Below are 16,912 nucleotides of genomic sequence, written 5' to 3'. Positions count from 1 at the left end.
AGTAAAAGAGGGACAAGCCCAGAAAGAATGAGCCCCAATCCTCAGGGGGCAAGGGGCCCCAGGGCCCATCACCCTAGAGGAGGGGCCTCCCCCGAGGAAGGAGCCCCATCCCTCACCAGGCGATGGGCTCAGGGCCAATGCCCCTAGGGGAGGTTTTTCCCCCATGAGGGGGAGCCTCATCCCTTGCAGGGTGAGGGGCACTAGGATCCATCTCCCTAGAGGAGAAGCCTCCCCTGAGAGGGGGAGCCCAATCCCTCTTGGGGTGAAAGATGCCAGGGCCCATCCCCCTAGAGGAGTGACCACCCGTGAGAGGGGAAGCCTCTTTTTTACAAAAGGGGTACCCTTTGAGTTGGGAACCTAATTTCTACTGGAGGGGCACCACTTAGAAAGGGGCACCACTCTATATGAGGACTCAGTCCCTAGAGGAAGGTACCCCTCTTTAGGGGAACCCAATCCCTAGAGGATGAACACCCCGGATCCTTTAGAAGACTGGCACTTCATGAGAGAAGGATCCAATTGTTAATACGAGATGGGACCCCCAATTCCCTAGTACAGAAGCACCCCTCCAGAGAGGGTCACCACTTCTAAATGAAGGGCACCCCTTGTACCCCATCCTTCGTGGAAGAGCAGTGCCCCTATCCCCTAGACAAGCCACATGCTTGGAAAAGTGACATCATCTTCATTGGTTGGGAACCCAAACCCGAAGTAAAGGGGCACCACTAGAGGAGGTGACCAATCCCTAGAGGAGAAGTACCCCATGCCCTAAAGAAGGGGCACACCTTAAGAGGGGAATCGTATCTCTAGGAAGTTGGGGGCACCTAACTCATCCCTAGAGGAGGGGCACCCCATGAGATGGCTCCCTATCCTTCCAAAATTTCAGGCACATCAATATGTAAAAGAGGGGCACCCCTGAGAAGTTGACCCCATTCCCTCAAGGTGGGTCTCCCGAGAGGGGGACCACATGCCAGAGAAGGGCTGTCCAAATCCCACAAACCATAACACCCCAAGAACTGCACCACATCTCTAGAAAAAGAGGGGTGCTCAAATCCCCTAGAGATGGGGAATCCCTGGAATTAGGAAAGCCATCCCTCAAGAAAAAACTTCCAAAAATGGGGGGACACTGACAATAGAAGAGCGGCAACCATCCAGTAAACGAGGGACAAGTCCAGAGAGGGGCAGCCCCATCCCTCGCAGGGTGAGGGGCACTGGGGCCAGCCCCGAGAGAGGGGAGCCCCATCCCTCGCCTCTAGAGGAGAGGCCTGCCCTGAGAGGGGGAGCCCCATCGCTTGAAAGGCACCAAAGATAGCAGGAAACAGTTTTATTTGGCTGCAGTCAGGTTCAGAGGGCACACTTTTGCTGTGATCAATTAATCCCCTGAACCCGGAAGTCACATAGTTTCAGAGTTTTATACCCAGCATGTAAGGGGAGAGGCTCAGAAGTTCACAGTCTGCAGAAGTTCACATAAAAGCAGCTTTTCTTTCACTGTTTTGGGCAAGTTAACCCTTCAAGGACAACATCTGAGAAGGGGGAGCTTCTTCTCTTTCCTCCCTTCCCCTGCCAGCTGTTACTTTGGAGCCCAATTGGTAACTTCTCTTATCCCAGCGCCCCTCGCCCCTACAGAAGGGGCCAGCCCCAAGAGGGGAAGCCCCATCCCTCATGTGGCTAGGCACAAGGGCCGGGCCCATTCCCCTAGAGGAGGGACCACCCTGGAGGGGGGGAGCCCCTTTCTTACAGGAGGGGCAACTTTTGAGTCAGGAACCTAATTTCTACTGGAGGGGCACCACTTTTCTTAGAAAGGGCACCCCTCCATATGAAGACTCAGTCTGTAGAGGAAGAGTACCCCTCTTAAGGGGAACCTATTCCCTAGAAAAGGAACACCCCTGATTTTTTAGAGGATTGGCACTTCATGAGAGAAGGATCCAATTGTTAATGGGGGATAGAAGCCCCAATTCCCTACTAGAGGAGCACCCTTTCTAAATGAGGGGCACACCATTCCCCCTAGAAGGAGGACACTTTCTTGGACCCCATCCTTTGTGGAGAAGCAGTGCCCCTATCCCCTAGAGAAGCCACATACTTGGAAAAGTGACACCATCCTTTTTGATTGGGAGCCCCAACCCAAAGTAAAGAGGCACCACTTGAGTAGGTGACCAATCTCTAGAGGAGGGGCACCCCATAACCTAAAGAAGGGGCACACCTTAAGAGGGGAAACATATTTCTAGGAGGTTGGGGGCACATGACCCATCCCTATAAAAGGGGCATCCCATGAGAGGGCCCTTCATCCTTCCAAAATTTCAGGCATATCCATATATAGAAGAGGGGCACCCCGGTGAAGTTGACTCCATCCCTCAAGGAGGCAGGGCGAAGGCCCCATCTCCTCGAGGTGGGTCTCCCTGACAGGGGGACCACATGCTAGAGAAGGGCTGTCCAAATCCCACAAAGCGGAACACCCCAAGAGATGCACCACATCTCTAGAAAAAGAGGGGTGCTCGAATTCCCTAGACATGAGGTACCACTGGCAATAGGAAAAGGCTAGAGAAAAGGCTCCCAAAAATAGGGGGACACTGACAATAGAAGAGTGGCAACCATCCAGTAAAAGAGGGGAACACAGAGATGGGAAGCCCCATCCCTGGCGGGGCGAGGAGCGCCAGGGCCCATTGCCCTAGAGGATAATTTTTGGGGGGGGTTGTTCCGGGGTGAAAGAGAGAGACCCTAGGTTAGCCAGGAGGCAGCCTAGGGGACAAGGGAGAGAATGGATGAGGAGCTGCTCATTGTGAGACGTAGGAGGTGAGTTTAGAAATGGGGCGTCCCCCAGTCTCTAGTGTCACCTAGTTGAGAGGACGGTTATGCTCAGGGGTCATCACCACTGCTGGGTAGGCACCAAGGCAGGAGCCCAGAGCGGCACTTAGGTGCCCAGCCAGGACTACGTAGTAGGGGCAGAAGCTCGCAGCCCATAGAAGGGGCAAAAGTTCATAGAGATTAACCCAAGGCTGAGCAGTAGTCTCACCAGGAACAATTCCGAATCATCCACAATGTTTTTTTCTCAAAACCCAAGATCCCAAGAAAAGACCACCTATAGACTCGGTCAACAGTAGGGATCAATTGTAGCTGTGAAAGGTGTGGCTGGGGGTGCCCCCAACTACATGGGGGTGCCCCTGACCACATGCCAGAGGATCAATTGTCACTTCCTGGGTCAACCAGAGACAGGGTCTTACCGGAAATGTCCAGTGGTGGGTGCAGAGAGGGCGTTTGGCAGAATGGAGGACCTGGTCCCACGATGGAATCTGGATAAGGGCCTGGGGATGCTCAGTGACCCTTGCACACTGGGGAAATCAATCCCGGGTTTCAGCACCAAAATGAAGGGAAAGCGAGGTATGAGAGACAGGTAAACGAGAAATGAAAGATGGAGGAGACCAGGCAGAGATACACAGGAGAGTTTATTTGTCAGAGCTGAAAAATAAAGGCCGTCTCTCTACAGGAGAGAGAGGCAAAACAGGCTTGGGTTCTGAGACTTTTATGGAGGAGGCGCAGGAATCAGAACCAGGCAGGTCCTAATGTGGGAGGTTAAGGGTTGGGTTGGTACGAGGGAATGGTGAACCTTTCTCAGAAAGGCCCTTGGGCAGAAAAAGAAATTTTTTTTGTCACTTAAGATAGCCGTCCAGATGCTAAACAAGGACGTTATATCTGGGACAGGAGTCCCCTATGTTTCTCCTTTGCTAGCAAAACAATAAACCTGATTTTTCCTTTTTCTCCAAACCACGTCCTAGTTATTGGATTAGCATCAGGGACAAGGCCTGGGCTTTCAGCAATAGTAGATTAGAAGAAAATATGTTTTTGGTTTGCCAGGAGACATCTTTGTGGGAGGATTAGATGTAGTTCTTTGATAGTGCTTTTCTAACCATAGTTTAAGAAACACCCTCCAATCCGTAGCCCCTTGAAACAGATTCATTACAAGGCTTATTAAAACTTTAAAAAATATGTCTTTAAAATTATTTATTTATTTATTTGTTTACTTCTGCCAGGAGGGTAATGTCTGTTTATAGTCCCAGCTACTCTGGTGGCTGAGTCAAGTGGATCCCTTGAGCTCAGGAGTTCGTGGCCGGCTTGGACCACACAGTGAGACTCAGTCTCAAACATAATAAAAAATTGTAACTTTTGGTCTTGGACACCCTACACACATTATCCTAACCCTCCATCTTCAGAAACGTACCAGATGAACTGAATCTGAATTTCTGGTATTATGGTCTAAATGTCCCTCCTGTGTGCTCTGGCCATTCGGCATTGGTTGTAGTTGAATTTTGATAAAGCCCCAGGAAGAGATGTTGCCCTACCTTCCCTGCTAAGCCAAATTCAAGGCCCTCCCAAGCTGGGGGAGGGAAATCCCTCTCTTCTGGCCAAGGCCTTCACTACCTAGTCTGAGAAGCCAGCATGGACTTCCCCACTCCCCAACACCCTCCCAATCCCTGCTTACCCAAATTCTCCTTTGCCAGCCTCAGCCCTGCTCAAGGAGAGGGTCTTTCCCTGTGGCTGGGTAGCTTTTCCTTGTTCTAGTTGCCAGCCCTGTCCCTCCCTCCCACTTTTACTTCTCAGCAGCTGTGTATTCAGGGATTCCTGGCCCGATGCCTACCACAGATTCGGACTTGTGGAAAGCAATTCATTCACACATGCACAATTATGTCAAGGTGTTCATGAGCTGTAACTGTCTTGTGGTTGGTAGTTTTTTCCTGTGCTGCTTTATAATAAACACTAAAAGGTAGTTTTGTTTTGTTTAGCCAACACCAAATTTGTTTTTATGGCATTGGATTCCTTTTTACTCTCTAACATTCCTTCTGTTGGGCTCCCCTCAGTCTGTTCCGCCTCCCACTGAACTTGTAGGCCCTTTGTGATTGGTCTTCCTGGTACTTTTGGGGGTACAATAAGGGTGAAATTCTGTCAACAAGTTAGTCACTGGATTCCTGGCATCCCAGCAAGCTTGCCTGCCGCAGTCTGGCTGGGCACAAATAACCGGGAGGTCTAGCCACTTGTAGATTCAAGCAGGAACAAACTTTATTTTCGAACTCACATGAACACCACCCATCCGACCCTCCAGGAACTCTGCATGAGCTCAACCGGAACTCAACCAACCCATGCGAACTCTCTAGGAACTCCGCAAGAACTCAAAAATAGCGGGCACCTGAGGCAGCAGGAACCGCCCCTTCTGGCAAAATGCCAGGCACCATCTTGACCTGGCTGTGGCTCTCAACATCTCCCCCCTTTTGTTTAATTAAACAACAAGTATGTGGCTTAGGGACTGTGCCTGTCTTAGGTTGTTCAATACTACATATGGTCCTTACCTGTCATCGGATGAGCTGACTTCAAGGTTTCAGACTCCTGTTTTAGGTTGGTACCATTGCAATTGGATCTTACCCATCATTGACTACCAGCCCAGCATTTAGCCACACTTGTGGATAGTAGTTTTTACACAAACACCATAAACAACCTGCTACAAGCAGAAAGGGGAGGATACAAAAACGCCATGACACCAAGCCAATTGACGGCCCCTTTTGGAAAAATTGTACCACTGATGACATCATCAGCAAAGATACCCCAGCACTACCACAATTCACTGCACCAACAGATAGTTCACAATGCATACAAGTGATACATAGGCCAGGCAAGTTCTGCAAGCAGTTCAAAGCAGAAGAATCCATTAATATGTCCATTTCCTCCCAAAGTAAATCAACTCCTTATTTGAGTATCATTTGTTGAGTTACATTATTCATTGATGCATCAGTTTATACAGTTTGTTGTGATAGCTATCACAGAAGCTGTAGTTTGGTTTTATCTTTGTCTTCACTGGCACTGGGATGAAGATAGGAATTCTGGCAGAGTTGGCTAAAAAAAATTATGTAACATTCCAGCAGGCACTAAAAAAAAAGCAATTTTCTATACAATTAAGTATCCTGAATAGAATTAGATATAATGAAAAGGAAAGGTGAAAGTAAACAAACAGATCTGTTAACCTCCTTTTTTGTTCACATTTTAAAACAATCCAACAGCTGTTTACCCAATTTAAATTAAACCATTTAAATCACGTGAATAATAAAAAAAAATTTGGATCCATTTTTTCATGAGCGCTCCTCATATATAATATATGGACAAATGCACATACAGACATACAACACAAAACACAAGTGTGCACACATAACACAATACATACAACACATAACACAATAGTAAAGGCCTTGTAGCTTTTTACAGGTGAAATCCCCATTGCAATGCTCAAAAACTCCACAGTCAAAAAATAAAATTGATCAGAAAAACATTAACCTAGGTCTGTATGAGCACAAAAAACAAAATAAAATTTCATGATGTGGGAAAGGGCAATAATAAAATAGATATTGAAAAAAGCATCCTGGTTACCACCTGGGTTTGACTCTTCTTTTGATATCCATTCCTTTTTCCTGTAACTTGCATATGAGTCTGAAGGTATTCCCACAAGCAAGCCCCAAGGTTTCTTACATTTGAAATAGGCCTTAATGGTGTTCATTATTCATTAGCCTCCAGGTGTGGGAGAACCACTGTCGCAGATGTAAGGATAGCCAAACTGGAGTTCTGGATATCAGCTGTTATGGATTTGAGCCAAATCATCTTCTTTTTGGTCTGTAGAAATCGCTTTAGTTAGTTTCTCTGGAATCCAAATAGGCTGCTTTTCTCCCTGTGGAAACACACAAACAGACCCCCAACTCCAGACAATTACTGGGTCAGAACCTTTCCGTTGTCCTGTTAGAATATCCTTCCAAAGTACCTTGGGCTTATGTACATTTTTTGGACACATGTGATTTTCCGCAGCACTAAGCCCTGATGAATCCAAATTTAAAAAGTTTAGAGTAAAAAGGGTTATTTTAAGTTTATCTTTGGGGGATATATACCCCTTCCCAATTCCCTCTTTTTGCTTTAATAAGTACATTTTAATAGTTTGATGAGCTCTTTCAACTATGCCTTGTCCCTGTGGATTGTATGGGATTCCTGTTACATGAGTAATGCCAAATGATGAGCAAATTTGCTTAAAAGAGGTAGAAGTATAGCCAGGGCCATTATCTGTTTTTAACTGTTTTGGAACGCCCAAGTGGCAAAATTTTGTAAGCAATGAGCTATAATATCTTTAGTTTTTTCTCCAGCATGAAGGGAGCCCATCAAAAATCCGGAAGAAGTATCAACTGTAACATGCAAATATTTTAATTTTCCAAACTCTGGCAAGTGTGTGACGTCCATCTGCCAAATATGGTTAGGTATCAGTCCTCTAGGATTGACTCCAAGATTAACTTGTGGTAAAAAGGTCACACAATTTTGACATTGTTTTATTATTTGTCTAGCTTGTTCCTTAGTTATTTTAAAATGCTTTTTTAAAGTATTTGCATTGACATGGAAGAATTTAAGAACATTTGTAGCTTCTTCTAGCATAGAAAAAATATGTATGTCATGTGTAGTTTTATCTGCTAAATCATTGCCCAAACTAAGGGCTCCAGGCAATCCTGTATGGGCCCTGATATGTCCTATAAAGAATGGATCTTTTCTGTCCCAGATTAGACTTTGTATAGTGGAAAACAAAGAGAAAACAGTAGAGGAAGGAGAAATCCTACCAGCATCTTCAAGGGATACTATAGCATTAACTATATACTGACTATTGGAAAATAAATTAAATACAGAATCTTTAAACATCACAAAAGCTTGTAATACTGCATTAAGCTCTACCTTTTGAGCTGATTGTTTGGGTACTAAAAATGTAAAAGTTTGATCAGGGATAACTACTGCTGCTGTACCATTATTTGACCCATCAGTGAATATATTTGGAGCATTCATGATAGGTGTTTTTCTTGTCATTTTTGGAAAAATTACAGGATGCAATGACCAAAAAGACAATAAAGGATTAGATGGTAAGTGGTTATCAAATGAAACATTAGATTTGCACATGATTATTGCCCAAGTATTTAACTCATTAGCTAACTCATCAATTTGATTCATAGTATATGGAGTAATAATTTTATTGGGAGAAATTCCAAACACTCCCTTTGCTGCTTTTATTCCTTTGAGTATTAATTGTCCTACAGCCTCAGGATACCTAGTAAGAATAGTGTTAGGAGAATAAGATAAATGTATCCATAATAATGGACCTTCTTGCCAAAATACTTCTGTAAGAAGTATATGTTTCAATGATTTTTAATGTCTTTCTTGCTTCAGGCGTTAACATGTGGGGTGAATTTGGATCTGATGGACCTTTTAGGATATCAAATAAAGGTCCCAACTCTCCTGTTGGTATGCCTAGATAAGGTCTTATCCAATTTATGTCTCCTAATAACTTTTGAAAGTCGTTAAGTGATTTGAGTTGATCTATTCGTATTTGAATTTTTGGTGGACAGACCATGGTCGAGGATAATAGAACTCCTAAATAATTAATTGGAAAATTTAATTGTACTTCATCTATTGCTCTCTCTAGATTATAATTTTTTAATAAATTTGTAAGTGTGGCATAACATTCTAGCAATGTGTTTTTTCTTTGTGTGCTAATAATACATCATCTGTATAGTGAAATATTTGTAGTTCAGGGTTTTGATCTCTAAGTGGCTGGATTGCTTTGTTAACATAAATTTGACACATAGTTGGGCTGTTAGCCATCCCTTGAGGGAGTACTTTCCATTCGTATCTCTGATTGAGACCTTCATGATTCAGCGCAGGGATAGTAAATGCAAAACATGGACTATCCTCAGGATGAATTGAAATGGAAAAAAAAACAATCTTTAATATCTATAACTAAAACATACCAGGTTTTTGGCAAAGCAGACAATTGAGGAATCTCTGATTGAGCAGGTACCATAACAACCATCTCGTTATTAATAGCTCTTAAATCTTGCAATAATCTCCATTTACCAGATTTCTTTTTGATGACAAAAATGGGAGTATTATAGGGAGATACAGAAGGTTGTATATTTCCCTCCGCTAATTGTTGTTTGACCAGGTCATGGGCTGCTTGTATCTTTTCTTTAGTCAGGGGCCACTGAGGAACCCATACTGGTCTTTCTGATTTCCAAGTAATTTTTATTGTCTCAGTGACCCCTCCTGAAAACCCAATCCATGTCTATCTATTTCTTGATCTATTTGTATTGGTGCCACTATACTTTGTCCTTTTTCTCCTAATCTTTTTCCTTTCCTAAAATCTTTCTAGCCATAATGTGGGCACATTTGAATTGATGTTATTTGTTAATGTTAGTCCTAATTGATCTAGGACATCTCGTCCCCATAAATTTATAGGAAGATGATCCAATACATATGGCTGTATAGTTCCTTCACATTCTCAGGATCCTTCCAATCTAATACCATCACACTTCTATGGGGATTAGTTGCCACTCCTAGGCCTCGAAGCGTTTGAGTGGCTTGTTGTAATGGCCAATGTTTTGGCCATTCTTGATGAGAGATGATGCTAAGGTCTGCACCTGTATCCAGTAGCCCATTAAATTCATGTCCTTGAATGTTTAGTTTTAGCATGGGGTGAGAATCTAAATTTAAAGAAAGCATAGCCCAATCATCTGTGGAGCCTGATCCCCTGGAACCTCTTTCTACAGTATGACTGGAAAATTTATCATGTAGACTGGGTATTATTAATAAACTGTGCTATTCTATCTCTTGGTGAAATTACTGATATACCCCTTGGAGAACTGGCTATAATTTTTATTTCACCTTCATAATCGGGATCAATTACCCCAGGACTTCTCATAAGTCCTTTTAGAGTAGAAGAACTGTGTCCTAATAATAAGCCTACTGTTCCTTGGGGAAGAGGTCCTTTTACTCCTGTGGGAATGATTTGAATTCCCATCTCTGGGGTTAGTACTGCTCTGGCGGAGGCAAAGATGTCATCCCTGTGCTTCCTCTGGTTTGTCTAATGAGGGATCTGATGGATAATGTGTCCTGGGCACTACTCTGATAGTGTTGCTGGGTTCCTCTAATGCCCTGTGTATTAGTGGTCGTGGGCCCCGGAGCATTGGGCCCCCCTGTCCGTTTTTTGGCAATGAAGCCCAATGTTTTTCTCCACAATATCATGGGTAAACACCTGGTCCTTGTCCATTTTTTGATAAGGGAGTACCCTCTATGGTGGTTTGAGAACGGTATTCATTAGCCCAATGTCTCCCTCTATGGCATTGTGGGCAAATACCCGGTATTCTACCCCTTTGATACCTAGTTTTGTTAAACCCTCCTCCTATGGGGCAACTCCTTTTAAAATGTCCTGTTTGTTCACCATTGTAGCATGGCCTGGCATCTAAAGCCTGTTGTACTGCAGCTGCCAAGACTTGCCCTTGTTCATTAATGTCTCTGCATAATTTAATATATGTGTTTAAATCTCCATGCCCCTGTAAAGTTTTCCATGCCCTAACTGCAACTGAAGTGATTTGTGAGTATATGGAAGCATCATATCTAATTTGTTGCAGTTGACCTCATAAGGTCCCTTTCCTAACAACATATCTAGATTTCTCTGAGGATAACCGGCTGCTGCATTTCGCCTAGCCGTCTCCATGCAAAATTCCTCATTGGCAACCTTCCATAACAGATATTGTCCTCCATTTAGCACAGCTTTGCACATACTAGCCCAATCTGCTGGCGTCATGTCCAAGTTGGTAATGGATTCGACCATACTTACAGTGAAGGGCACTTGAGGACCATAGGTTGTTATAGCCTCTTTCAGCTGCTTTACTGTTTTGAAATCTAAAGCATGGTGAACTCGCTGCCCTCCTGCCTCCTCAAATACAGGGCATGCTAATCTTTGAGGTCCTGTCTCAGGATCCCATCTATCAACTACGGGGGTTGAGGGCCACTCAGCATATGTTGTCTCCATAGGTGGAGCTGTTGGTTGAATTACGCCCTCTGGTGATAGAACTGTTAGTAGCAGCCTCCTGTTGTAACTTCTCCCCTGATAGATTTTTCTCCTCTAAAATTTCTTCCCCTTTCTGACTATCTCGAGAGACCTCCTCTTTTTCCTGATCTAATATGTCTTCTACCATAATCTGAACTGAAACTTTGGACTATGAAAAACAAAATCGTATCATATCCACAATGGCAATGTGCCAACTGGCAAAGTTCCTGGGTTTTTCTTTTCCCTCTTCCTTAAGTCTTCACCACAATGGTCCCATTGTGATATATTCAACAACTCCTCCTTAAAAAGCCATGGGCTACATTTTTGTATCCTATCAATGTATGCCCTAACTGTTCTTGGTTTTACTGGGGTGCCTCCTTCCTCTAGCTATTTACTTAACACTCTTTCGGTTTGTTTTTTGCTAATTTCTGACCCCATATTTCTGCTACAAAGATAACGCAACCCAACAAGATAACACAAAACAAAACCTAAACAGAATGGAAGAAAAACGGAACAAAAATGCATTGTATCAATTTTCCTATTTTCTTGAAATGTTTATCTGTGGTCTATCTCTATCTCTTCCTCAGGGCCAAACAAATTTTCTAGCATCCTATTTATTTCTAGGGGCAGGCATCTTGAAACAGAAATGTAACAAATCAAAACAAGAACACATTGTTTTTTGAAATGGTCACCCATTCTCTCGCCCTGCTTTAACACATATCATTACAATCACTTACCCCCAAGCTTCAGGTGTTCCCCATGCAGGCCACCAAATGCCACAGTCTGGTTGGGCACAAATAACCGGGAGGTTGAGCCACTTGTAGATTCAAGCAGGAACGAACTTTATTTTCGAACTCACCCGAAGGCCACTCACGCAAACGCCACCCACGAGACCCTCCAAGAACTCTGTGCGAGCTCAACTGGAACTCAACCAACCCACGCAAACTCTCTAGGAATTCCACCAGAGCTCCACCAGAACTCAACGGGAAGTCCGCGAGAACTCAAAAATAGCGGGCACCCAAGGCAGCAGGAACCGCCCCTTCTGGCAAAATGTCAGGCACCATCTTGACCTGGCCATGGCTCTCAACACTTGCCAAGAAAAATACTTTCTCCTTCTCCAGCTACCCTTTTGAGTAACCCTGGTACGAAGGTGCTTATTTTGTTTTGTTTCTGATTTTATTGGAATATAATTATTCACCAAAAAGTATATAAATCTTTAACACGTATCATTACAATCTGCCCGTTTAAAGTGTACCCTAAGGAAAATAATAAATGTTTAGACCCTAAGCAACTTAACAAGGCCTTAAGCAAATTAGCAAGAAACTCTCTAGAAATAAAACATAAAAAGAGGGACTGTGGATGTGGCTCAGTGGTTAAGCACCCCTGAGTTCAATCTCTGGTACCTAAAAAAGAAGAAAGTTTTTGGTATAGTCAGAGCTGTACAACTATTACAACAATCCAATTCTAGAATTTTTTTTCATCCACAGAAGAAACTCCAAGTTCACTCTTTATTCTCCCTGTCTCCACACCCCTTATCTGCATCCCCAGACTCTAGCCACCCATCCACTTTCTGTCTCCATGGAGTTTCCTATTTTAGACATTTTAGGTGAATGGAGTCATACAATATGTAGATTTTTGTGTCTGTCTTCTTTCACTTGTCATGATGTTTTCAGATTTCTTTTGCACAGGTGTCCCTAGGAACCCATAAGGGGTTAGTTCCAGGATCCCACGCAAATACTGAAAGATGCTCAAATTCCTAATATAAAATGGCATAGTATTTGCATATAACATATACACATCTATACTCTAAATAATTTGTAGATGATTTATGATGCCTAATGCAATGTAAGTTGCTGTATAAATAGTTATTGAACTACATTTTTAGGGAATTATGATAAGAAAAACATGCATATGTCCTGTAGACACTGTGTGTATGTGTATGTATATTGCTGGGAATTAAAAACAGGGGTACTTTACTCCACTAAGCTATCATAGTCTTTTTTTTTTTTGTTTTTTTTTGTGCTAGGGATTGAACCCAGAGCCTTGTGCATGTGAGGCAAGCACTTTACCTACTGAGCAATTTCCATAGCCCTTCCCAGTATTTTATTTATTTATTTATTCATTTATTTATTTTGGAGATAGGGTCTTGCTAAATTGTCAAGCATTCCTTGAACTCCTGCCTCAGCCTTCTGAGTAGCTGGGCTTATGGGTATGCATCACCAAACATAGCTCAGACACGGATTTTAATTTTTTTTATTGTAGTTGGTTGAATCCATGAATATGAAACCCACAGATACAGGGGCTGACTGTACTTCATTTCTTTTTACAATTGAACAAGATTTTATTATGTAGTTACATTACATTTTTAAAAACATTTTTTGCTGTTGTCAATGGACCTTTATTTATGTATTTTTTATGTGGTTCTGAGGATCAAACCCGTGCCTCACACATGCTAGGCAAGCACTGTACCACTGAGCCACAACCCCAACCCATGAGCCACAACCCCAGTCCCCAAATTCTTATGTTGAAGTCCTTCTATGATTGAATGTGCAGCCCAAAGTACATACATTAGAAACTTAATCCCCAGTGTATCAGTGTTGAGAGATGGGATTTTCAAGAGGTGATTACATCATGGGGACTCTACCCTCAGGAATGGATTAATGTCATTTGTCTTTCTTTGTCTCAAACACTTTCTGTTTCTCTCCCTTCTTGCCTGTGCCAAGGGATTACTAAACAAGAAGTTCCTCACCAAAGGCAAGACCCTCAACCTTGGACTCCCTGGCCTCCAGAAGACTCAGAAATAAATTTCTGGGGCTGGGGTTATGGCCCAGTGGTAGAACACTTGCCTGGCATGTGTGAGGCACAGGGTTAGATCCTCAGCACCACATAAAAATAAATAAAGATATTGTGTCCATCTACAACATATATATATATATATATATATATATATTTTATTTTTATATTTATATATTTAATATATATATATTAAAAAGAAAAAAAGAAATTTATTTTCTTTATGAATTACTCATTCTTGGCTGAGAGTATAGCTCAGTGGTAGAGGATTTGACTAGCATGCATAAACTCCTGGGTTTGAGCACCAACATCAAAGATAAAAATAAATTAATCAGTCTTTGTATTACTACATTCTGTTACAGTAATATAAAATGGACCAAGACTAGTTCTCATCCCCAAGACCTCAGAATGTAACTAGATTCAGAGATAGAGTCTTTAAAAAAACAAATTGTATTTGTAGATGGACAGCATGCCTTTATTTTATTTGCTTATTTTTGTATGTGGTGCTAAGGATTGAACTCAGTGTCTCACCATGGTAGGCAAGCGCTCTGCTACTGAGCCACAACCCCAGCCCAGATTTTTAAGAGTTATCTTTAAAAAGTTAATTAAATTGCTGGTGAGGTAGTACTTGCCTTGTAATCCCAGCCACTTCAGAGGCTAAGACAGGAGGATTGTAAGTTCAAGGCCAGCCTCAGCAATTTATCAAGATCCTAAGCAATTTAGCAAGACTACATCTCAAAATAAAAAATAAGGGCTGAGATTGTGGCTCAGTGGTAGAACACTCACCCAGCACATACAAAACTCTGGGTTCAATCTTCAGCACCACATAAAAATAAATAAAATAAAGACATTGTGTCCAACACAACTAAAAAAAAAATAATAATAAAATCATCATGCACACATCTCAAAAGTGAGCATTTGTTGATAAAAATAAAAATAATAATAAATAAAAAAAGATCTGGGGATGTGGCTCAGTGGTTGAGCGCCCCTGGTTTCAATCCTCAATGTCAAAAAATAAAATTAAAAAAATAGAGGTAGTTAATTAAATGAGGTCATGAGGATAGGCCTTAATTGAATATGACCGGTGTCCTTAGTATATAAACACAGAGAGGAAAAGATGCCGGAAGACACATGGAGAAAGTGATTTTTTTTCTACAAGCCACACAGAAAGACCTTAGAAGAAACCAACCATGCCAACATCTTGGGCTTGGACTTCCAGCCTCCAGTATGTGATAAAATAAAATCTGTGGTACGTTTTTTTATTTTTTGGTACCAGATATTGAACCCAGGGGCACTCAATTACTGAGCCACATCCCTAGCCTTTTATTTCTTATTTTGAGACAGGGTCTCGCTGAGTTGTTGAGATTGGCTTTGAACTTGCAATCCTCCTGCCTCAGCCTCCCAAGTTGCTGGGATTACAGGCATGTGCCACTGCACCCAGCAAAACCTGTGGTACTTTGTTAGGACATTTCTAGCAACATAATACTTTTGGCTATTTTGAATAATTCTATTCTGGACAATTGTTTACAATTTTGTTTTCTTTTCAAAGACACAGACAAAGATTCATTTAGGAAAGCAGAGACACATTCAGGGAAGAACACAGGTATCTCAAGAGTGAGAAGCTTTGGGGATAATGCAAAGAGTACACAAGGAAAAATAAAGGCTTCTCCAGAGGCAGGAACAGCCTGTGTATAAATAAGTTTTTGTGTGAATCCATGTTTTTACTTCTCTAGGAGAAGTTTCACCTAGGAGTGGAGTTTGTACAATGAACTTTTACATATGTATGCACTCACATTCAAGAAATAAAACATTTCCAGCGCCTGAAGTTCCCCTGGAGTAAGCCCAGAGCCTGTCTGTCCACTCTCAAAATTTTCTTAACCTCTATTATTTAAGAATAGTTTCGCCTGTTTCTGATTCCTGATTATGTAAATAGAACAATACAGTATATATATGTTTTTGGGTTTTTTTTTTTTTTTTTTTGCCAGGAGGGGATACCCAGGATTGAACTCAGGTGCACTCAACCACTGAGCCACACCCCTAACCCTATTTTGTATTTTATTTAGAGTCAGAGTCTCACTGAATTGCTTAGGGTCTTGCTTTTGCTGAGGCTGGCTTTGAACTCAGGATCTTCCTATCTCAGCCTCCTGAGCTGCTAGGATTACAGGCATGTGACACCATGCCCAGCTACAGTACATGTTCTTTTTTGTCTGATTTTTTTTTGGTACTGAGGATTAAACCCAAGGACGCTTTACCACTGAGCTATATCTCCAGCCCCTTTTATTTTGATACAATCTGATTAAATTGCTGAGGGTGGCTTTGAACTTTCAATCCTCCTGCCTCACACTCCCCAGATGCTGGAATTACAGGCCCTGGCGAATTTTTTTAATATATATTTATATTTTTTAGTTATACATGGACACAATGTCTCTATTTTGTCCACTTACGTCTTATATGGTGCTGAGGATCGAACCCAGGGTCTCACACGTGCGAGGCGAACGCTCCACCGCTGAGCCACAATCCCAGCCCACTGGTGAAATTTTTTAATGAGGCTTTTAGTTATCTTTCTTTTTATTTGTGTTTGGGAGGTGATACTGGGGGTGGAACCAGGGCCTCGTGCTTGCTAGGCAAGTGTCCTACCCCTGAGCTACGCTCCTGGTGCTAGCCTTTTCATTTCTTTCTGCAAGCTTTGGGGTTTCATTTTCTTCTCACACATACCCCATGAGGATAACTCAGGTGCACAATCTAGGCAGCCAGATGTTTACCCAGAGGGTTTACACAATTGACAAGCTGGGAAGGGGAAATAGGGCCTCTACTAGGGAGTGAAGGGAAGTGGTGTTCAGGAGACATCCATGATGTCTGGGTGTCTGCACACACCACAGCCCTTATCTTCTGCAGGGCAGGCTGTAAACCTCCATTGTGTTTGAGTTTTTGTTTGTTTGTTTAGATTTTTGCACATAGTCACAGATATATTCTTCTGTTACTTGTAAAGCCACTGCCAAAAGCTAATTTGAGTTTCCAGGCCCTGAAACATTCTGTGGGTATGTCCTCATGCCCCCAAATGAAGTGTTCACATTATTTTTTTTCAGGGCATGAGATTTTGCCAGCTACTGTGGGGAAGAGAAAGGCCGAGGAGTGTGTGTGTGTGTGTGTGTGTGTGTGTGTGTGTGGTGTTTGAGCAGAAAGGAGGGATTCAGCTGACATCTGGGGACTCCTACATATGCACTAGGAGGATGGAGCTTG

The sequence above is a fragment of the Marmota marmota genome, unplaced genomic scaffold (assembly GCF_001458135.2).
Source record: "Marmota marmota marmota unplaced genomic scaffold, marMar, whole genome shotgun sequence".
NCBI lineage: Eukaryota > Metazoa > Chordata > Mammalia > Rodentia > Sciuridae > Marmota > Marmota marmota.
This window is presented reverse-complemented; position numbering follows the sequence as displayed.